Here is a 24,322-nt window from a genome sequence, read left to right on the forward strand (position 1 = left end):
CTGGACCTTCACATATGCTGTTTCCTCAGCCTGGAACTTTTTTCCACCTCACAAACCTCCCCACTTCATCTGACTATTCCTATCCAAACACGTTTCCTCAAGGAGACTTCCTCTGACACCCACAGTATATTCAGTACCCTATGCTCATTAAAAAAAAACAAAAAAAAAAACTAACTGCAGTCTCCTGAAAATATTGTTTTCTTATAATTTATTCAAATATTGAAAGTTAGCACGCAAATAAATAATTGGAAACTGTGATACCTACTATGAAAGAAAATGTCTGTTTCCCTCACCAGACTATAATCTCTTGAGGACAAGACCTTTTCTGAACTCAATGCCTAGAATAATAGTCTTTCACATGTATGTTATATATATACTTGTATGTAAATCTGTAGAAGAAGAGGAATATCATTAATGCCAACAGGAAAATACATAATGGAAAAGAAGGAGAAAGACAGCATCATTGCCTATCAGAACTCACCTGTTATATTATCTGGGAGAATTGACTGTCAATACCCATCTCCACACACCAACCCTGCGCCTCTAATTTCATCTCCATAGCCTGAACGAAATGAAAGGTAATCTATGAAATAGCTGAGATAATCCCTGATACATGTTTTGAATTGGTCAAGAAATATTAACAATTTGTTGTACATGTTACATTGCAGTAGACATCAAACTCTATTCAAACTAAAAGACTGCAAAGGTTGTAGAAGCTAAAGGCAAATGCCATTATATGAAACAAGTACAAGACATTGGTATACAAACCATATGTGAAAAATAATTTTTTAAATTTAAAATCTGTCTGTAACGATTCTGCCTTAGAGTCCCAGGTAATAAAAGACAACCAGATAAGTTTGCTAAATAGAAATGGCAGACTAAAAATATGGTTTTTTAAATATTTTTGCTTTTTATCTTCTTGCTCTTCCTCTCTCACCCCCTTCTTCTTCTTCTCTTACTCCTTTCTTTCTCCCTCTTTCTCCCCATGCCCTGCCATAAATAATATAGTACTGTATTAGTTTTTTTTTCACACTGCTATAAAGACATACCTGGGGCTGGGTAATTGATAAAGAAAAGAGGTTTAATGGACTTACAGTTCAACATGGCTGGGAGGCCTCAGGAAACTTACAATCATGGCAGAAGGTGAAGGGGAAACAAGGACCTTCTTCACATGGCGGCAAGAGAGAGAAGTGTAAGCAGGGGAAATGCCAGATGCTTATAAAACAATCAGATTTTGTAAGAACTCACTCACTATCATGAGAACAGCATGGGGGAAACCGCCTCCATGAGCCAATCACCTCCCTCCCTTGACATGTGGGGATTACAGGTCCTTCCCTCCAGACGTGGAGATTACAATTGAGATGATACTTGGGTAGGGACACAGAGCCCAACTGTATCAACTACATTATTCATATAATGTCAGAGATGTCCCCCTGACTGGAGATTTGTCAAGGAAATCAAAATAGAATCAAAAGATTTTTTAATATAAAAAGAAAATTATAATTTGTATTAAAATCAAATAGTAAATGGATAAACAAGGAAATGTCTTGAGAAAACAACTAGAACATGAAATTACTCTATAAATTAATGTCAGATAATTGCTAAGGGCAGAATCAATTTTATGGAGGAGGGATAACACAAACATGTTTTAAATTGTTTTCTTTTAAATTGGTGGTGTGGGTATTTTGGGTAAGATAAACCATTATAACTAACTCCAGAACTTGGTCTTAGCTATTTGAGACCTGATCTTAAGCAGAATTACATGTTTTAACTTAAGCCTGACAACCCCACTTTTTCTTGTAAGTGATTCTTGAGAACTTATTTGGAGCTTCTATCAAGTAATTGGGGCTACCCACAGACTACTGAACAGAGGACAGTCTTATCCAGGAATTCCTTCCACTTTTATCAAGTAACAGCTTTGGAAGGGACAAACATGGAATCATCAAGAGAGGGAGAATACAAGCCTAGGACATCATATCAAACAAGGTCTTTGCTCAATGACATGCCAGGGAGGTCTTCCCTCATCCCTCTATCTGAAACTGAAACCCTCCACCACACTCCCTATTCCATATTTCTGCTCAACATTCTCCTCGACCATTCCTACCATTTAACATAAAAAATATTTCATTTATTCATCCAGTTTGTTTTCTGTCTCCTTCCACCAAAATATAAGCTCCACGACATCAGGAATGACTTTTTTTTTTTTTTTTTTTTGAGACAGAGTCTTGCACTGTCACCCAGGCTGGAGTGCAGTGGTGCGATCTCAGCTCACTGCAAGCTCTGCCTCCCAGGTTCACACCATTCTCCTGCCTCAGCCTCCCGAGTAGCTAGGACTACAGGCGCCCGCCACCGCGCCCGCTAATTTTTTGTATTTTTAGTAGTGACGGGGTTTCACCATGTTAGCCAGGATGATCTCAATCTCCTGACCTCGTGATCCACCTGCCTCAGCCTCCCAAAGTGCTGGGATTACAGGCATGAGCCACCACGCCTGGCCAGGAATGATTTTTTAATCATATTCACTACTGTATTCCCACAGCTAGAACAGGACCCGGCACATAGTAGATACTCAATAAATATTTGTTGAATGAATAAATACAATGAAATCTATTCTTGGAATCAATATGGTAACTGACAGTGCATTTCAGATTACCTTTACCTCTACATGGTTCAGTTTAATGTAGCTAGAAGTCTTGCCATAGATTAAATTTAAAAATGATTTTCTGCACTAATGATAAGAGGTTGGTGGTCACCCTGATCAATAAGGAAGTGCTAATCACATATGAGTCAATTCAGATTAACTCCCCAGAAATTACTCTATATCCACATTTATGTGAGTGGATGTCCAGAAGAAAGTATATAGTAAGTCTCTTTGTTTGGAGAATCGTAAAGAAGAAACTGCTTCACACCAAAAACAGAATGGGGAAATAGAAAGTGGTGCGAATTATGGGTCCTCAAAATGGTAGACATCTGCACCCACCATGATCAGATAATCCAGAGCAAGCTTGCAACCTAGGAGGAGGGACCATGGCAAATAGTCCTTGTATAAGTGCCTGGATCAAGAGCTGGAGTAGAGGGCACAATTAATCTGCCATTGCCATTCCACATGCAGTAAAGAAAATGTTGCTTGCTAATTCCCTGGAGAACCCAAGAACCGATGTGCTGAGGCCAACTGAATATCACCCAGAATTCTCTACCTAGCACTCAAGGCTCCATTGATTTGCCCAGATAGATGTCAAATATCCAGTGCTATCAGACTGGTCATTTTTTCCTTATCAGATATGCTCTTACAATATACATTTGTCATTTTTCAGCTAATTGCTCAAATTCCAATTTCCTCCAATCCTATCCATCTACTTTCCTTAAGATATAATGGCAAGACATCTTCCTCTCTGCCTTCCTTGACTAAACTAATCTTCTCAGATTTCCTGTGGAAATTATAAAAATAATATCTTAGATTTGCAGAGAAGTTGAAAATCTACAGAGCACAATCACAGTAGTGTCCCCCCACTTCCCCTCCCACACACACACCTTCTTTCTGTGTCCTAACCAAAAATCTCAGACTGCCTTGACCATTTCGTGACCCGGCCAGATGCAGGTTTTTACCAGCAGGCTTGAACCCAAACTGGGGCTTTGAACATTCCTAAGCACTAATAAAGGCATCTAGGTCGTTGTCCAAAACACTAAAAGAAACTGGCTCTAGCCCTGAGCTGAATTCCTGAAACCCTCATATGAACTCCCTACCCTTACCCCCTTCTGCAGACAAACCTACGTAGAACACCCCTTTTGTCTTGTGTATCTCAAGGACTGCTGCAGCCCTCTGTAAGTTCCCCTAATAAGTGCTTTGGACAGATCACCCTGGCATTTGGGCTTCTTTCTTTGGAATCTCAACTGGCCCCATCTCAGGACAGTTTGGGGCATGCTCTTGTGGGGACTCCCAAGCTCTGGGGGTGAGTCCAGCTTCAGATTCTGCATTCACATACTGACTTAGATAAATACACAGCAGTGTACTATTTTATAGACACATGTTTTTCTTGTACTTGCAAGCCCTATAGCCTTTCCACAGCTTGCTCTTCCCAGTCCTAGTAGGGTTCACCCAGGAGTACACATGTTAATGAAGAAATAAAATTAGTTTATTATATTGAAAAGTACTCCCAGGGCATTTGTCATGATAACAACTGAGTTTATTTTGTTATTTCAGTGATGAAAGTGCTTGGTAATGATCCAAAGCAAACCAATCTTTTTCAAAGTTTTTAGTGTTTAGTGTTAACAACAAAATTTAGTGCCTAGTGTTGACAAAATTCCCTACTTGACACAGTATTAAAACGTTTTACATTCTATTCTCTCAAAGACTCAGGTATGTGCTACATGCCCATTTTGTAGATTAAAAAAAAAAACCCAAGTCTTAAAAATGCTAACTAATTTGCCCATATAAGCAGATTGAGAATCTGAATCTGCTCTGTTTGACTTGAAAGCAGAAGCCCTTAGGAATCACACTCTGCAGTCAGGCACTATTCTATTACACACAGTGTATCGGCAGGGCTGCAGTACAACAAGAGGTCATCCCAAATATCACCAGGGACATTCAGGGTCTAAAGCAAATGTGTACAACTTCCTGGGGCCTCAGGCAGAGTCATGCAGTGACTAAGGGAGGCATGCAGTGACTAAGGGAAGAAGAGGCTGAAGCTAAATAAGACTGGAAATATTCAAGTAAACCATGCTCCCACCTCATCCTCAAGATAAAACGAGCTTTTCTTGGGGAAAAAGGACTGAAGGCTTCACTTTCACACACACCACTGAGGTTTCAGGTGTTTAAGAGGTTGCCTTACCTTCTTTTCTTCTTTAGTGCTACCTACTAATCTTCATTTGAACCAGATTTATCTGACCGTATTAATAGATTCAGGGTTTGAAAAAGGTCAGGACACAGTAAGAGCCTCAGTCATTAGCCTAACAGTCTAATTTTCTTTTCCAAATATATTCAACTATTTTCTTTATTGTTGTAGAGCATAATGGATAAATGCACAGATTTTGTTTCACCATTCTCTCACTGTAGGACCTTGGAAATGTTGCTTAACCTCTCTGTGCCTCAATTTACTCATCTGTAAAATAGGGATAACAATGGCACCTATCTCTTTGGAGATATTGTAAGGAATAAGTGAGATAGTATATGTAACATACTTGAGATATTGCTGACCCAAAATAAGTTCTCCATAAGTATTTGCTATTATAATTATTATATAAGTCATATGTCATAAGGATTATAAAAAATGATAGCTAATATTCAATGAGCAATTATGCTAAGTGCTTCCCATTTATTTCTCATATAAACCCTGGAAGGTAGATATTCTTACTGTACCAATTTACATGAAACAGAGGCTCAGAAATGTGAATCCACAAATTACCTAGGCAACAAATGATAGAGTTAGAACTCAAGCCTACCAATCTACTCCAGAATCAAGCTCTTAACTACTATATTATTTCAAGTAGGTAATGATACTTGCTAAAAGATACTAAAGTTTTGCTCTGTGCCAGGCATAGTTCTAATAACTTTACAACTCTTTCCTCAATTAATTATCACAACCACCTTATGGGATGGATGCTTTTATTGTTTTCAATATACAAAGGAGAAAACTGAGGGACCAGCATTAGATAACTTGGCCAAGATCGCATATTGTATTAGTTCGTTTTCACTCTGCTATAAAGAACTACCAAAGACCAGATAATTTATGAAGAAAAGAGGTTTAATTGACTCACAGTTCATCAGGCTGAACAGAAGCATGGCTGGGAGGCCTCAGGAAACTTCCAGTCATGGCAGAAGGTGAAGGGGAAGCAAGTTCACCTTACCACGGCAACGCAGGAGAGAGAGGGCAAGGAGGGAAGTGCTACACTTTTAAACCATCAGATCTCATGGCAACTCACTCACTATCATAAGAACAGGATGCGGGAAATCCACCCCCATGATCTAATCATCTCCCACCATGTCCCTCCCCTGACACTTGGGGATTACAATTCATCATGAGATTTGGGTGGGGACACAGAGCCAAACCATATCACACATCTAGTATGTGGTTAAGGTAAGTGTACCCCATACTAAAAATAAAGAAAGCAGAGGTGCTAAATTTTCATCTCTGTGACCTAATACCAGATAGAGGATAACAATTTTCAAAAAGGAAACTCCCTTCTGGTATGTTCATCTAAACGGTTTCTAAGCCAGTGTGACTAAGAGAAAGACTCAATACTAGAATCATAAAAGAACTGATTAAATGCTAATATATTCTGTTTTGCCTTACTACTCAATCATTTTCCACCTCTACTAGCAGGCATTTTCAATAGTCATTTTTAATATCCTATACAATTTGAATAGAATATAATTCACTATTAGCAAATATGGATCAATTTTTCACATGAAGCAAGACCATTGATTTCATTTGGTTCATGACCCAAGGAAGTTATGGACAACACAGGGAGAGATGGTGGCTGAGTATTCATTCTATGTAACTATGACACAAAGGAGAATCTGCCAATGATATACTTAGCCAAAACCCGCAGGAATTTACAGTCATGACTTAACAATACTAATGGATAACAATTGATAAGGTGTGAAACAGGATCACACACTAGCCCAATATACTCTTGAAGTCTTTGTGCAAATTAGAAAGATGAGCTTTGGTTTGCTGAGCATAACACAAACTTGGCTGTAGCTTCTGCACTCTAGACCAAGGGCTTGGTGTATGTTCCAAACAGATCTCAATGAATCTGAGACAATATGGGAAGGTATTTTTAGAAGTCTTAAGAGACATGATAAATAGCAAAAACAGAAACATACTGATACAGATCTTGAGAAAAGAATAAATACATCAGTCCAACAAGGAAAATGGCAAGCCAATTTTCTTTACAGGACAATTGTGTGGGAGGACGGCAATGTGTCATAGGAAATAATACTTGTCAATGGTTAGGACAAACTTTTTAGATCCCTTATATTTATATCAGAATTAAGTACTTGACTTGCTGGAGAAAAAGCACAAGAGGAATATATGAAAGAGCAATGAATAAAATTTAAGATTTTTGTGGATATTTTAGAATGTTACTCTAGGTAATAAAAAGGTCATGATCAATTATGTTATCACAAATTAACTACTAGAAGACAAATAATTAATTAACAAGGAATGGTAAAGGACCCCGATTAGGAAAAGAGAAGACATGATGACAATGGTAATAAAAATTGACCAAAAAAGAAAAAAAAAAAAAAAAAAAAAACACCTGGCAGCTACTGAGCACCTAATGCTATGAGCTTTACCTTCATTACCTTCACAATAACCTTATGGGAAAACACCATTATTAGTACCATTTTACAGATGAGGAAACTGAAGCGTAAGAGGTTATGTGACTTAACCAGGATCTCATGTAAAATAATAGAACTTGGATTTACACCCAGGCAGTTTAACTCTGGGGTTTACCTACTTGACCAACAGACTATACAGCCATGGGTTAAACTGAAGAAAACAGCCAAAATTGACAAGAACACTGATGCAGGTAACTAGACACATCAAATGTTGTCCCATCTCCATTTGCGTAGGGAAAAGTCAGAATAATGATGTCCCTGATAGCGATGGAATACGTGACCAGAATAGAGTGATAAAAATAATGAGATACAATGAAATTCAAATACTGTTAAAATGACTTCTCTACTAAGCAGGAAAATAGTTTACAATAAGGAAGACTTAGAATAAACAAAATGGAATTAACTTCCATGCCTGGCTTCATCTTGCCTCTTTGGAATTGACTGAGAACAAGTTTGCTGTGTAGGCGTTTCGTGGTAATCACTTTACTATTATTAACAATGACAATAGTTCCAGGCAGTATTTCATATTTACATAGCAGCCTTCAACATAGGAGCAAAAGAACCTGGCAAACATTCTCATTTTTATTATTGATGGCTTAGATTAATAAAGTGCCTTCCTGTCAAAGAGCTCATTAATCCTTACACAGACTCCTGTGACACAAAAAGGCAAGCAATCCATTTCTACATTTTACATATGGAGAAACCAAAGCTCAAGGACCTGTGCATAATTGCTTAGCAAGACTGTAGCTGAGCCTAGAATGAAATCATAAAGAACCCAGTGTTTTCCTGCCCTTGAGTGAAACTCTATCTCATTTATAGCTTCTTACTCCAAATTATCTGAGACATTGGGGCCTTCTTTAACAATGAGACCCTCCTACTCAGATTTTCACTGCCTCTTGTTCAAGCTGGATTCCCTCTCTCTCCTTCCTTTTAACTGCTCATCCTGCCTCTCTTATCTCTCTTCTTCAAACCAACATTACTGCCAGAATCATTTTCTTAAACCAGTTTAGAAAAAAAGGAGAGGTTCTTCATCGTCTATAGAAACAGACCCCAAATTCCTTCACAGATCATTCAGAGCCTCCCTCAGTCTGGCCCCAGTCTATTTTCCTAGCCATGTCTCTGATGCCATGTCCCCTATGTATAACCCACGCAAGCCTAAACTTCTGAACTCCAAACCCACTCTGCTCCTTGATCATTCTGTTCCCTCTTCCAGAAATTACCTTTCCACCTCCAGCACTATCAAAATATGTTCGCATTTCCACCCCAGTGCTGTCTTCCTCATGAAGCCCTCCTGACCTACCATCTGTAAAGGACTGCTTCCTCCAGCTCCTCCATGTTTAGTCTTATTTGTAACACTCACCACATTCTACCTAGGACTACAGGGACTTATGAAAGTACATCCCTCTCATTAGAACGTTCTGTCACTGAGATTCCCAGAGTCAGGTTCTATGTCAGATTTTGTGACAGGTAATGGGTGAAAATGAGAAACATCCCTGCTTTTGTGAGGCTTACAGTCTGGCAGCCTTCCTCATTTATGGTACCTTATCTAAATAGCAAAACACTATTTTCTCGATTTTTTCAAGGGTGTTACATAATAGTGCCATGCTAGATGCATAAAAGAGACATTTATTCATTACATACAACAGATACTTTTTAGGAGTGGTTCTCAAAGTATAGTACACAGACCCCTGAGTGTCCCCAAGACCTTTTCATGTGGCCCCCAAATTAGTCAAAACTAATTCCAAATAATATGAAGACATGGTTCAACATTGTCACTCTCGTACTCTCACAGGTATATGGCAGTCTTCCAAAGGTGACTTGATGTATGGTATAACAAAAAATTGAAACAATAGGTAGATAGGAGTATTCAGCTGCCTTCTGTTAAAGTAGTCATTAAACAGATTGGCAAAAGTGTAAAACAATGCCACTTTGTCACTAAATTATTTTTATTTCTTAAAAGTAGTTTTCATAAAAAGATAACATTATTTATGTTAACATGTAATGGGTTTACAGTCGTTGATTTTTAAATAAATTACATAAATATTTACAATTTTACATTTTAATTTATAAAATGGTAAATACCAGTGGCTACAACAAAAATTCTTTAGGTTTCTCATTACCTTTCAAGAATATAAAGGGGTCATGAGACTAAAACGTTTGAGAATTACTGCCTGAGGGCAGTGGGCTCATGTCTCTCTGCAGAACCTCATTTGAGAATGCCTGGGTAGAAGCTGAGTTTAGAGACAGGGTCTTGCTCTGTCACCCAGGCTGGAGTGCTTATCACAGTCACTGCAGCCTCAACCTCCAGGGCTCTAGGAATTCTACCCCCTCAGCTTCCCGAGTAGCTGGGACTATAGGCACATGTCACCACACTCCGCTAATTTTTTCGTAGAGTCAGTGTCTTGCTATATTGCCCAGGCTGGCCTCAAACTCCTGGGCTCAAGCAATCCTGCCTCAGCCTCCCAAAGAGCTGGGATTACAAGTGTGAGCCACTATGCCTGCTCTCAACTTCTATCAAAGAAACTATCCTACTGTGTGGGATTTATTCACAAGATTTTCTTCTTTCTCTCCCCACCTCCAAAGCCCCCTACTTTAATAGTGAGCTGCTTAGAAACAAAGTGAAATTTATCTTTGTTTCTGCAGCACCTGGTACAGAGTAAACAGTCAGTAAATATTCGTGGGAGGGAGGGAGGGAAGGAAGGGAGGGAGGGAGGGAAGAAGTGAGGGAGTGAGGGAGGGAGGAAGGAAGGGAAGCAGGGAATATGAGGGGAGGGAGGAAGGAACTGTGTGATATTTAATCTTCCAAGACTCTACCACAGTAATCTGCCCATTGAAAATGTCTGTTAACTTCATGTAAATGTGTTTATATTGATATCATATCTAAAGTGACCAAGGCACCAATAGTTTCACCTGATATGTCAGAAAATCCCAGTAGAGTTTAGAAATCATTATTTCTAAAGGCAAATTTTAAAAGATTTCTCTTATAAGTAAATTAATAAACAAATATTTGTGCACACTAGTCTTTCAATAGCAAAGGATAATTTTGGGATAAAGAATGATGCAAACATGGAAAATTGATGTAGTCAGTTTGGCTGGCTATGCATAAACTATCTATCTTCCTTATGTTTAGCACATCTTTAATAATTAGAAGTGACTTCCTATAGCTAAAATATCTTATTTATTGATTCAGAGTAAATAAGAATGGGCAGAATTAAGCTGAAGACAACAAAACAGGGAAAGTTAAAGCAAAACTGTGCATTAGCAAGTCCCTCTCTAATAGCCTTCTGAGCCCTCTCTTCCCCTCGTAGCTGCTTTGCATCCTCATGGAGTCCTTCACTAGCCAAGGCTTCCCTCACCAAGGTACCCCACTTGGATGAGACCGCTTAGGTATCATCTCATTCTTTAATTCCATCCGTGTGCAACTTAATCCACATAATTTTTACAATTAAAGAAATTTAGACACCATCTATTACAATTCTCTCATATACAGTTGAAGCTCAGCTTTGTCTTATCTTGAAATTATTCTTTGCTATTGAAGAACTGGTGTGCACAAATATTTGTTCATTGATTACTTATGAGAGAAAGCTTTTAAAATTCACCTTTAGAAATCACGATTTCTAAACTGTACTGAGATTTTCCAATATACTCAGTGAAACTATTGGTGTCTTAGTCACTTTAGAAATTAAGACTTGCCCAAGGGAATATTAATTCATGACATAGCTGGGATAAAAATCTAGCTTCAAGGGCTCTTCCTTTTCCAGAAAGTATATGAATAAATCTTCTAAACTCGAACAAACACTCTGCTCTAGACCATTCTTGATTCCCTCTCCATATAAAAATCTTGAACAAAACACCCCGCTCTAGACAATTCTTGATTCCCTCTCCATATAAAAACTTTTCCTATATATTCCTGCAGTGTCCTGCTATTTTAATGCACCATATTTATTCAAATGTGGTTAGTACCTATGATCCAAAATCCATTACGACCAATTCACACCTTAATTCAAGTTAGTTTATCAGGTTAGCAAGCCAATCAATTTGCCTCATAACATTTCTGTTTGAATAGCAATGGTTGAAGTCTTCAACTAAAAGAACAAGTGGAAACTTTATACATGATATCAGGTTCAGAAGCAGAGATAGATGAAAACAGAATGTGTTTTGGTTCCTTAAATTATAACACAGAGTCAGACATCTATACAAAGGACCAAAACTACAATAAGTGCAATGAATGAGAGCTTATTGCCTGTGATGCTTCACTTTGTTAACCTGAACCCTGGTTGACAACAGGATAGTAGGATAGTCAAACAAACATATGACATGATATAAAGGTGTCACAAGCTATCTTCACCGGATTGATTCCAGGACAACCCCGGAGGATACCAAAATCCAAGGATGTTCAAACCCGTTATATAAAATGGTAGTATCTGCATATAATTTACACACATCCTCCCATATACTTTGTCAACTCTGCATTACTTATGGTACCTAATACAATGTAAATGCTATGTAAATAGTTATTATACTGTACTGTTTATAACAAGGGAAAAATGTCTGTGTGTGTTCAGTACAGACATAACCATCATAGGCCTAACTACATTTTCAAACCATGGTTGGTTAAATCTGCGGATGTGAAACTGCAGACACAGAGGGCTAACTATATTAGTCTGAAACTCACAAAAGATGAAATACAGTCATTCCTTGGTATATCCAGGACCTCAGGTCTCTAACCAAATCCACACATACTCAAGTCCAACAATCAGCCTTGTAGGAAAAGTCAGCCCTCCGTATCTGGAGGTTTCACATCCCAGGAATACTGTATTTTTAATCCAAGTTTGTTTGGAAAAAAAAAAAAAAAACACATGTAAGTGGACCTACACAGTTTAAACACAGCTGTATAGCTTAAATTGTTTCCTACCCACTTTTTCACGTAGTTTTTGCTAAATATATTTTATTCAATCTTTTTGGCAGGGAATGAGTACAATATTATATATGTACTCATGTGTGTGCACACACACGTCTTAATATAAAAGAGTATCTTTATTAAGATTTATATATATCTTAATAGACTAAACTCCAAAGTAGAATTGCATTCATTCTTAAGATTTATAAGTGACTTTCTGAAAGCAATACTATCAAGATTGTCCAGTCAAATTTGAAAGAGCTTTAAAGTCAGTCTCAGGATTTAAAGCACTAACAAACCACCTGGGCCCTCCAAAAGTACAAATAGAAAGAAAACTTTAAATTTATGGTATCTACAATGCAAATAATAAATTATCACATAAAATGAATGCTGTTAAACTACACACTAAATTTTTCAAGTCTTAACCTGAATAGCTTTGTTATGTTAACCAATTTTTCATTAAAATCTCATACTTTGATTTTAATACTAGTTCCTCTGATACTGGTTATCAAAACACAGAGAATTCTTTATGAAGAACTTAAAATGTTTGCAGATGCTTACTCAGTCTTCAAATAAACTCCAGGAAAATCCCGATTTCTAAGAGAAAGCATTGAATTTGTGCTCCTGATCCGGCATCAAATTACTTGGGAACTCTCAAACAGTGACAGCCCCATCTTCCTAAGACACATAGCTACATGTTCTACCAATCAGTGGAGGAAAAAAGTTTGTAAAAATTTTATACAATACTAGAGTGTCTTAGTCCATTCAGGCTGCTATAACAAAATGCCATAAACTTGGCACCTTATAAACAACAGAAATTTATTTCTCAGTTCTGGAGGCTGGTAAGTCCAAGATACAAATAGATCCGGTGTCTGCTGAGGTTTCGCTTTCTGGGTCATAGACAGTGCATTCTTGCTGTATCCTTACATGGTGGAAAATACTAGCTAGCTCTCTGGGGTCTCTTTTATAAGGACACTAATCCCAATCACCTCTGTTTTCATGACCTAATCACCTCTCAAACGCCCCATCTCCTAATACCATCTCCTTGGGGTTAGGACTTCAGCATAAGAATTTGGAGGGAACACAAAATTCAGAACATAGTCTGGGGCTACTTATATCGGTTTTACCAGGTTAAATACTCCTAAAGATTTAATTTCCCATCTTGGAAACTGCTGCAGCCATTGAGAAGCAAGACAGAACAGCACCACAGAATTAAACATTTCTGAATATTCTCTTATTCGTCTCATTTGTAAGGTATTTGATTCCACAAATCTGTTATGCTAATTTCTATTTCTCTTCACTTTGATTGTTACTGTTACTATTCCTTGGAATTCTTATCCATATACTTACCTGGAATTCCAACCATATCAATATTTTAAGGCTCTATTTGGGTCCAATATTCATCTTTAACACTACAAAGAATACAGCACAGTAATAAGCATATGCTCCAGAGTCAGAATCATGCACCACTAGCTGCATGACCTGTGGCACGTTACTAAATCGTCTGTGCCTTGTCTTCACCTTTTGTAAAATAGGAATGTTCAGTAGTATTGCTGTCAGGCTCAAGTGAACTGGGACATGCAAAGCACTATGAACAGTGCTTGGCATGAAGTAGGCACTCTATAAATGTTAGCCACTATTGTAGTTCTTTATTATAACCCCCATTCTTCCTGCACTTCTCTGAACAACTATAGATTCATAAGTAATAGGGACCTTAGATCCTACAGTCATTTAGTTCAATCTCCCACACAAAGTAGTATCATCTCTAAAAAGCTCTTCATACTTGGTCAACCATGAAGATGGTTAAATACTTTCAGTGATGAAAACTTTACTGCTTTTCAAAAAGCACAGGCTCAAACAGTTCTTATAATAAAAAAAAAAATTATGTGCAGTGCCTACTATCTACTCATTGGTCTCTTAGTTCTGCCTTCAGTACAACTTACAAACAATCCTGCATCCTCTAGCCTCTTTCATATGAAAGCCCTTAAATACTGAAGGCAGTTGCTTGGTAAGTTGCACTGTCTTTCACTCTCTAGCGCTGCCGCCCTCCGCCTCAATCTTTCCTCTTCATTTCTCTTCTCCGGGCAAAACACTATAATTTTTCTTGACTGTCCACCACAAGATATGTTTTCTATATCTTCACCATCCTCAACAAAATCTTCAGGACTCATTTCATTTTATGAAAGTCATTCCTAATAGAGGGCACTAAAAGCTACACATAATATTCCCAACAGGTTCTGAATAGTAAAAATGACAGAACAACAGTTTGTTTAAGAAAGTAAGGCAAATTTTGGAAAAATTTACTTAATAACAATCATCAAAAAACAATGCTGTTAAATGAGCAATTAAGTTAAATTTTTCTTCTGAGAGACTGGCAAACAACATAGGCTATTACCTAACCTATTTAAATAAGATTATGGACTCTATGCCAGGCTGCCTTCCACATTGTATCCAGAGACAAAATTTGTGAAGCCTTTGCGTAAACTGCTTTTGTCTCTATGGAAGTCTCTTTAGCTATGTGTTTTTTTCTTCATGTGTCTGTCTTTGTCCTGCTTCTGTTTCTTTCTGTATATCAATCTCTTTCTCATTCTTCTTTCTTTTGTCAATCATTCAATAAATATTTATGCAGTGCCTATCAAGTGTCAGGCGCCGTATTAGGTATAAGAAATTCAAAGATGAGTCTTGCTCAAAATACCCCCTGGCTAAGGTGGGAGGCAAAGCAGACACAAACAGATAATAAACAGATAATAAGATACTATGGTAATACAGTGAGGTAGATAATGCACAGGTTACTGTGAGAGCACCAAGAATGATTGAATGCTGGATGAAAGGGATCTGAGAGGTTTCCAGGAGGAGATAGAATCTTATGAAATCTAAAGTGATTCTAAACAGTACTCTCAAACTTTAACATGTATTTAAATCCCCTAGGAATCTTGTGAAAATGCAGATTCTTAATCTGTGTGTCTGTCTGAGTAGTAGGACCTCAGATGCTTCATTTCTATCAGGCTCCAGGAGATGTCCATGCTGCTAGCCCCCAGACCATCATAGAGTCACAAACGTCTTAAAGGATGGAAAGGAGTAAGTAAGGGCTGTGCAGAGTGAATACAGGCAGTATAAACAGCATGAAGTAAATCACAGAGGTAGGAAACACCTGAGTAGATGTGATGAGACTGAAGCACAATGGTGTTTCCAGGCAATTTAAAAGGTCATGAGTGTCTAAAATGGGGATGGATGGAAGTATGACATATCGTTTTTTGTCTTGTGTGTGTGTGAGACAGTCTTGCTCTGTCGCCCAGGTTGGAGTACAGTGGCACAATCTCGATTCAATGCAACCTCTGCCTCTCAGGTTCAAGCTATTCTCCTGCCTCAGCCTCCTGAGTAGCTAGGATTACAGGTGCCCACCACCATGTCCAGATAATTTTTTTTTTTTTTGAGACGGAGTCTCACTCTGTCGCCCAGGCTGGAGTGCAGTGGCATGATCGCGGTTCACTGCAACCTCTGCCTCCCAGGTTCAAGTGATTCTCCTGCCTCAGCCTCTCAAGTAGCTGGGACTACAGGAACCCGCCACCATGCCCGGCTAATTTTTTCTATTTTTAGTAGAGATGGGGTTTCACCGTGTTAGCCAGGATGGTCTTGATCTCCTGACCGCGTGATCTGCCCGCCTTGGCCTCCCAAAGTGCTGGGATTACAGGCGTGAGCCACCATGTCTGGCCAATTTTTGTATTTTTAGTAGAGACAGGGTTTCACCATGTTGGCCAGGCTGGTCTCAAACTCCTGACCTCAGCTGATCCACCAGCCTTGACCTCCCAAAGTGCTAGGATTACAAAGGCTTGAGCCACCCACCTGGCCAGAAGTATGGCATGTCTTAAGGAAAAGGGAAGTTATTACATGGATGACAGAGTATATTGAAAATTCTTTAAGTAGGGCAATTATACGGCAACAACTGCAAATCAAATAACAAGTCTGGTGGTTTCACTGGTAGAATAATGGACAAGAAGATAGTATGCTAGGCTACTTAAATAAACCTGCCAAAGATGATGATGAGGACCTAAATTATGGCAGTAACAACAGATTTAGATGAAAAAGGACTTGTCTGAGAAATGGTTAGGAAATAGAATAGGTTGATTGTGTCATCACTTGTTAATTTAAAAATCAGGTGGTTGTTATTTCTTTGCATTTTTTTGCAGGCATCGTATCTATTCTTAACCTGACACTTAGAAACATGTGATCTTGGACAAGCCACTTACCCTCGTTAGCAGTTGCTTCCATATCTTTAAAAAAAAGTGAAGATTTGACCCAAATGAACAGTGTCATTGACTTAAACCCTAAAATTTATGAGCCTGTGAACTAAATTCATCTCATTGAATTGTAGATTCACAAAATGTACTCTTAGTACCTACAATACCTGGACTTTATAAAATGAATTATTAGTACCTACCACAATATCTGTATTTTATATATATATATATACACACACGCAATATATATATGACAATGTATTGTACAATATATGTACAAAGGATGACAATATATTACAACATTAGTCATACAATGTGTGTGTGTGTATATATATACAGTGTGTATATACACTGTATATATATACACACACACGCACACACACACATTGTATGACAAATATTGAATCTACCTAGCCGACAGGTATTAAAACTTGAGACTTTTAAAATCCTTCCTCTTGTTTGCCCACCACATTCATTACCAAGTCCAGTTGTTTGTTACATATGCCCTACTAGCAATTCTTTGGTTTATGCACTTACTTTTTTAACTGGATTCCTGCAGTAGCACCTTAGATGTTCTCCCTGGTTCCAACCAAATCCCCTTCCAAACACTGAGAAACTGAAGAATTCTGGAGTCAGAAAGACTTGGACTTGAATGCTAAGTCCACTGTTCCTTAACTATGTGATTGTCAGCAAGTGATTTAACCTCTCTAAACCTTGGTTTCCTTACCTCTAAATTATAGGGATACTAGGAAGATGAACTATTTGTAAAGTACTTACTATAGTGCCTATTACACAGTGAGAACTCAATAAGTGTTAGTTATCATTTTGAAAGACACATCTCAAAAAGATTTGAGCAGGTACTTCACAAAAGACGAAAATCAAATTACCAAAAAACAAAAAATGGAAAGATGCTCTTCTTCATTAGTAATCAGCAAAATGCAAATTAATACTTCTATGAGTACAATTATGTATCTACCTGATTAGCAAAATTTAAGAACTTGTAAATCAAGTGTTGGTGAGGATGCAGAGCTTCTCATATACTGCTGCTGGGAATGTAAATTGATGCAACTGATTGGGGAAAATATTTTGGAATTATTTAGTAAAATTAAAGGCGCACATACCCAAAAACTCAGCAGTTCCTTCCCTTGCTATTTATCCTAGAAAACGGTAAATATCAGAATCTATGAGAACTAATATATATAAACATAAAAATAATATTATTTTTATATTTATACTAGCATTAGGTAAAATAGATTTAATCCAAATGTTCAACAACAATAGACTAGATAAGTAAATATTGGCATATTGATACAGTAGAATACTATACAACAATTTACATGAATAAACTATATGCATGAACATGAAAGAATCTCACAATGTTAGCAGAATAATCAGGTGATTGAGAGTATACATGCTATAACTCCAAATACATGGAGCTGAAGCATAGGCAGAACTAAGATTCATAGCCTAGAGATGCACAGATAGATGGAAAACCTACAAAGAAAAGCAAGGTAATGTGCATGACAACAGGTGGGATAGTAGCTAGCGGTTACCTATGGTGGGGAAGGAAAAGTATGTGATCTGAAAGGGACACATAGGGGTTTGCTGGGAGTCTATTACATCATGTTTGATTTACTTGATTTGTTTTATGTTGTTTGATTTGTTTACATGATGTTTGATTTATAATTATTCTTTAACCAGTATTTGTTTTATACACTCTTCTATGTGTATGGTATATTTCACAATTAAAAAATAAACTGATTATGTCAATTTCCTATTTAAAATCTTTCAAAAGCTCTTCACTTTGAAACAAAATCCAAACTCCTTAATTTTGTCTAAGAGATCCTTCACGGCACATGTCTTGTATCCCTCTTCAACTTTATCTCTGCCACTACCATTTCTGCTTCAGCATAGTAAATGATACCTAGTATTCCCACACAATCATGCTCTCTCAGGCTTCTGGGTCTGCTAAAAAATGTTCCCACTGTGCACTGCATCCTCCCTTCCTCTGGCTATCCTTTCACTGTGCTTAATAGTCCACCAAAAGATCCCTTCCTCTGGGAAGTCTTCCTTGACTAATCTCTACCACATCCGTGTTAGAGTCTCCTCTGATGCACTTCCTTTGGCACTCTAGACCTACCCATGTAATAGCACTTTATAAGTGCCACACTCTTTAGAACACAACTACCTCCATTAATAAGCACATTTTATTATAAGTACCCCACTCTTTAGACTGAGGGCTCCTTTAAAGCAAGGACTGTCTTTTATCTGCCCCAAAAGCTAAACATGCTACCTACATCACAGATTCTCAATAAGAGTTTGATTAATGAATTAATATTCAGAATGGAGAGAACATGGTATGCTTTCTACATCACTGGGAGTAACACATAATATATTAGGTTCAACCATATAAAATTGCCCTTATTTTAGGTCAAAAATAGTTTGTTATTGGCAATTGCATAAAATTATTTATAACACTCATTGAATACATGTTAATTAAGCACAGTATAGTGATGCTATTAAATTTGCTTTCTCAATATAATGGTAGACGGATTGTTTTTTATGAATTGTTTTATAAATTCACTATATGAAATAACTCTAGGATTAATTTCATCAGTCTTCCGCAGTCATAGGCTATGCATTAATTCACAGGGCAGCCTACCTATCTACAGTTATATAAGCCACTAGGCAAATGAAAGAAAGATACTGATCACTAGCTCAAAATAGCTTCTTTTGGAGTCTTATAAGCACCACAGTCATACTCTAGTTCTCAAAGATGTTATTTGACAGACTATAACTCGTTCATCTCTGCTGGAATCTATTGATTATTGACTTTGGTGACTATGAAGCATCAAGTATTTGATTTAAAAAGACATTCTACCTGTGTGTGCTGATATTTTTATAAAGTAATAAGTTTTAAAATCATTCCAACTAGGCAGAGCAACTGTATCTATTTTTAACATTGCTTTGTTAAGCAAAAGGATTTGTAGGCTAAAATGCCCATGAATTGAGTTTTATAAAACTGTGATTTCTCTTCTCTTATTTCAGAAGAGCTAAATGGTGCGTGTGTGTGTGTGTGTGTGTGTGTGTGTGTGTGTTCCTGAAAGAAAACCATAATTTAGCTCAGAACCAATTTTTCTACTAAAGGAGATGAATCTGTAAAATATAGTACAATGTTGCAAATAATAAAAGTCACTTAAAAATAATGGTACCCAACTGTTACTCTGTCACATGAAAATGTTAATTGCAGGTATCATCCATGGTGGTAGTATCATGGTGTTATATGCTGCACCCATGCACCTCAAGACTTTTCACTACTGTATGTGGTATTAGTAGTACCACATCAACTATTAAACTTCTGTTCTATTGATTTTCACTTCTGTAGTCGAAATTATTTGGAGCAGTATTTCTCCAGCTCCATGTACAAAACCATATGCAATATTTAAATTGGCTATATAGATCATAGTTTTCATGCTAAGGAATATTTTTAAATTGGCAACTCACCACAGCTTGTATGGTTTCTCATCTATAGGAAACGGGTCTAATTCAACAGTTTCTTGCATAAGTTGCCATAGTGAAGATCTGAGATGGGCCTGCCGTTGGTGTTTCTCACACTAGCCTGAAAGCAAAGCCAAAAAACAGATGAGTTTGATTTTAAGATTTAAATTTGTATTTAGAAAACCAAAAAGCTGACATCAAAGACAGTTGGTTACTGGGTGGGTGAGTGCAGGCAGAGGAAAGAAAATATCTCAAGGTAATTATCTCTATTCATCATTTATTGCAAGCACAAGAACTTTGATGTTATAATACCAGAACAACTATTTTAATATCTGAGCATAAACTAAATTAGTAATTCTTATTTCAGTTAATATAATTAGTCTTGTGATATGAATTTGGTTTTCTAATACAAGGCACCCCACTCATCCTCAACTGGGACAGCTCCACTGTTACATAGATTTACATATTCTGCTTTTCATACAAGATTTCATTGGAACAATGGTTACATAGGTACCAATAAAGGAGGAGAATTTTGAAAACCTCTGAAGTATGCAAAAGAAAGTAAACCTAAGCTGGAGCTCGTCTGAAGAGACCTGTATTTATGTTCTTCTAGTTACTAACCTACTTTTTCACCATTATAGCCTGTTACTTCCCAACATTATATTAGACAAGATTCTTCAGAATATGTGGCAGTCTGCAACATTCTACCCAATGTCAAACCATAAGTTTTTATTTCTAGTTTGGAAAATATGGTCATCATACCCAAAATAGGCCTCCTCTTTACCCCAAGTAAGAGTTTCTTTCCTGCCCAGGTGCTCACAATTACTCCTAGGACTACCATCCTCTCACTAGCCCACCACCTCACCCCGACACACCAGTGTAGCCCCATTGTCACCTACCATCACTTCAGAGGAGGTAAATTCCTTTCTCCTCTGAATTTCTATTGCACTCATTATCAAAACACTAATATGGGCCCTTGATTTTATACCATCTTTATTGTTATTTAGCCTCATCTTCCCAAATGAGTATAGGTTCCAAACGGCAGAAACTGTGTTAGAGTTTCCCAATTTTTTCTACCATAGCACTTAGCAGAGAACTCAGTACATGAGAGATATTCATTCAATGAATATTTGGTGTGTCCCTATTGTGTGCCAAACAGAAAAAGTCAGTCCCTGATGGGGATTAAACCTTAGTAGAGAATACAGGTAATAGAAGAATAGGCAATTACTATATTATATAAATGCTGTGCTGGAGCTTCCGCCTACAAACACTGAATAAACATTGCCAAATAAACAGACCTAACCTAAGAGCTTCCCTTCACTATCAATGCTTTCAGATCCTATTTCCAATGTATAAGAAGAGGACAATTGCTTTAAGCAATCCATTTTCAGAAAGCACATAGGGCACCCAGGCAGGTTAACACAGACAAACAGGAGTCAGTTTTATTTCTATGAAGACAAGTCACTAAGATGAATTTCTAGAACTTTAAAGTCACTGCTGTTTTTGTTTTTGTTTTTCTTCACACACACACACACACACACGTGTACAAACACAAGGTAGTGAAAATCCTGTTTATTACTGTGCAGGTCACTGCAAATGCCTAATTGCCTTATACGGAAGCTTTGCCTTAAACCTGCACACCACGCAGGGTTTTAGAGCAGCTGTGGTTAGGGATGCTTCTCAGGAGACTGTATTCATTTCTTTTTCCATTGAAAACTTCAATTTCCTACTAGCATTATTTCCATAAGCCTCAAGGATTTTACATCTCATAGTCACCAGAGATAAGAACTGTAAGAAAAGCCATAGTGGCTTGATATGGATCCATAACATCAAATAAACTAGAAAATCCTTTACCAGAAATAGTATGTGTGTGAGGTCTACTTTTTAAACCTAAAATGTTTATATTTAGTGATTTTCAATATTACCTGATGTCTCCTCTTAAGAGTTTCTACCAAGATTCACAATAAGAAATACAGCTTCTCCCTATTAAATACAGAAAACAAAAGATATGCAAAACACAGTTTTTGTATTTTCCCCTTCTTTGCCTTGATCGGTTCATGAGGATAAAATGTACTCAAACTGAAAAATCTTGAGTCAAAACCTTACAACTTCGCTATGCAAACACGTACAGGTTTCTGAAAAGATGGGCTCCAATTCTAAGTTACATTTTTTAAACAATCAATATGCAGCATGATCTTTTTATCTGAATCAGCAGTACAGCGTCTCATCTCAGGCTTATGTAATGCAATAAATATATCCAATATGCCAAAGAAGCAAATGGACTCTGTTCTTCTTTACCAGTAAGCATCTCCCCTACCAGTCTATAGGCCCAACTTTTTCCACAAGTCCTTGGTCCTCAGAAGAAGGTGCAATAATAGATGCATGTGTGGTAGGAGGAAGGCACTCAGCAGTCCTGCAGCAAATAGAGCATTGTACTCCATTCTTGTCACTACTGGACACTTCCGTGCCTCTTTCTGCATGATTGTTGCAATGTCCAACCAAAAGCTTAAAAGAGACGGTAAGAGGAAATAGAAAGGGCAATGAAGAAAGAATTTAAGACAACAATGTGTTTGCTTCTCATTCTAATTGAAGGAAGTCTCTCTTGCTTTGAGTCCTTTATTCTGATAAGCAACCAAGCAATCATTCGATTTGAACACACCAATTCCACTGAAAGTCCTTTGGCTACAAATGTGACCTGAGGCCAGAACTAGAGCACGAAGGGAGAACATCTATCCCCATATTTAACAAACACATAAATACCCAATTTGTCTTTAGCTTTTAGTATCAGTATAAAAAGAATTTATAACTAGGCTTACATCCAAAGAAACAGATTCATTTACATGAAACCACAATAAAACCTTAAAAATATATTTATGCCTTTAAACATGGGAGGTTTTTCTAGATTACTTAGGTTGGGCAAATTTGTTTTGCTTATGATATTCCTGTAGGATATCCTAACAAGGAAAATCTTATTAATTTTCCTATAAATTTAAAATATTTACATTTTATAGCATTGACAATAAATTATCAGTTCATTCTAGCCTTAGAATATATAGACCATGTACTATGAAACCATTAAATACTAATAGCTGCAGACATACCAGACAATGACAGCAAAAACACACTCAGCCCCTCTGGGATCTGTTCATAAACATCCCCTTCCAGCATGGCAAACACACTCCTCTCAACAGCAGATGCTGTTCTGGGGCGAGCAGGCAGGAAGCTGGAGGCAGCTGATTTTCCCACTCTACATATAATTTCTTACTGCCTCATTATCCAGAATCGTTTTACTGAAACTGTGAGGATTTTTTAAGAACAGGAGCCCCTCAAATTAAAGACACTTTGCAACAGCAGAGGAATGACAGGCAAATGAGGAAGCATGAAGACTCTCTAATATTTAAGGTCACACCACCTTTGTCATCTGATTTTCTAGTCCCATTGTAGGGGAGAGAAAACCCAGTTTGCTCCACATAAGAAAATAAGCTAATCCAATACTTTATGTCAATTTTAAGAGTGTGATCAAGGTAGAGAAGGAAATACATACCAGAGGCAGCCAAACCGCTACATCCAAAGCATCCAACCCCTAAAATCTAATGGTTCTGAAGTGGAGTCAGAAGCTTGTGATATACTTATATATTTATTTGTTATATATTTGTAACATATATGCTCACCTAAAGTAGCAAATTCACAGAAGCTTCTCTGAGAGAAATGGTCCTTACTGCAACTATTTTAAATATGTTGATAAGCATTCTGTGTTATCTTCCAGGGTCCGACAACTAGCAGATGAGGGATAGAAGGAGATACTGGATGTTGTACTAGCAATGCCTGGTGCACTTACACTCGTTTTCCTTCCACCTGAACTGTGGTCTATCCCATATGACTTAGCCTGCTTCCTTGCAGTTTGTTCATAAAAGTTATCATCAACATGGCCAGAAGCAGGCAGGGCTGCTGTACAGACACTGTCAGGCTCTGCACCAAAGGCAGCCCATGTAAACAACCTTGTGATTGCCTCAGAGCCTACTGCTGTGGCATAAGCCATTCTTTTTCTGTGGCTAAATTGCAGTACCCTGGGAAGTTATCTGTTTAAGGGGGTAAAAGCAGAGACTAGGTCTCTAGATTTAAAGGTTGGGGGAGGGTGAGAAAAATATATGGATAGATAGTTTTCTTGTAATATCTATAGCCTGATTTACTTACAGATTTTCCAGTAAATTACATTTACTTTGTTGAAGGCACAAATACATAGATTCTAACAAATATACTGCCATACTTATTTCTGATTTTTTTTTCAAAAGAGCTCTGACATTTGTAGGGGACACAGTATCCCAGCACAGAATACCTGGGAATCTT

At 37.5% G+C, this 24,322-nt stretch overlaps 1 protein-coding gene across 36 annotated transcripts in view; it reads right to left on the reverse strand.

Annotated features, from left to right (window-relative positions):
• Window positions 1-24,322, reverse strand: part of MAPK10 (mitogen-activated protein kinase 10) — a 580,277-nt gene that overhangs the window by 320,870 nt on the left and 235,085 nt on the right. For 32 of the 36 annotated variants that reach the window (XR_008679024.2, XM_055384586.2, XM_055384585.2 and 29 more), the window contains one exon: window positions 19,982-20,096. The gene's annotated coding sequence lies outside the window, so the exon portion shown is untranslated. Of the gene's footprint in view, window positions 1-19,981; window positions 20,097-21,900; window positions 21,920-23,076; window positions 23,184-23,646; window positions 23,669-24,322 lie in introns of those variants that run through there. The other 4 variants (XM_055384580.2, XM_055384594.2, XM_019025521.3 and 1 more) reach the window with 4 other exon arrangements.

The sequence above is a fragment of the Gorilla gorilla genome, chromosome 3, assembly GCF_029281585.2.
Source record: "Gorilla gorilla gorilla isolate KB3781 chromosome 3, NHGRI_mGorGor1-v2.1_pri, whole genome shotgun sequence".
In the NCBI taxonomy this organism is placed as follows: Eukaryota; Metazoa; Chordata; class Mammalia; order Primates; family Hominidae; genus Gorilla; species Gorilla gorilla.